Source organism: Penaeus monodon, chromosome 22 (assembly GCF_015228065.2).
Source record: "Penaeus monodon isolate SGIC_2016 chromosome 22, NSTDA_Pmon_1, whole genome shotgun sequence".
Classification (NCBI taxonomy): domain Eukaryota; kingdom Metazoa; phylum Arthropoda; class Malacostraca; order Decapoda; family Penaeidae; genus Penaeus; species Penaeus monodon.
In genome coordinates, this window is record NC_051407.1 from 30,541,560 (window position 1) to 30,541,832 (window position 273).

A 273-nucleotide genomic window follows, 5' to 3' on the forward strand; every position below is an offset into this window, starting at 1 on the left:
CTCGGAAATGAGTTGATTCCAGCGAGTTTTGACGGGTCTCCCCACTGGCGGCTTGAGCTCGCTTGGCTGCGGGTTGTAATCACATTGGTTATGTATAATGCTTTTCTTGATATGGCCAGCTGTCCGGAAAATAGAAACACGACAAATTCATTAGATGGCTATCCAACAGTGATACTTAGAATCAGAGTATATACAAAAATGAAAAAAAAAGATATATCGTAGAAAATAATAGATAAAACTGAAAAGGGAAAAAATAGGCAATAAAGTTTTAAT

At 37.0% G+C, this 273-nt stretch overlaps 1 protein-coding gene across 1 annotated transcript in view; it reads left to right on the forward strand.

Annotated features, from left to right (window-relative positions):
- LOC119587086 (cyclin-dependent kinase 14-like) overlaps window positions 1–273 on the forward strand; it is a gene marked incomplete at its 5' end in the record, with an annotated part of 168,602 nt that overhangs the window by 167,752 nt on the left and 577 nt on the right. The window contains 1 exon segment of the mRNA XM_037935836.1: window positions 1–273.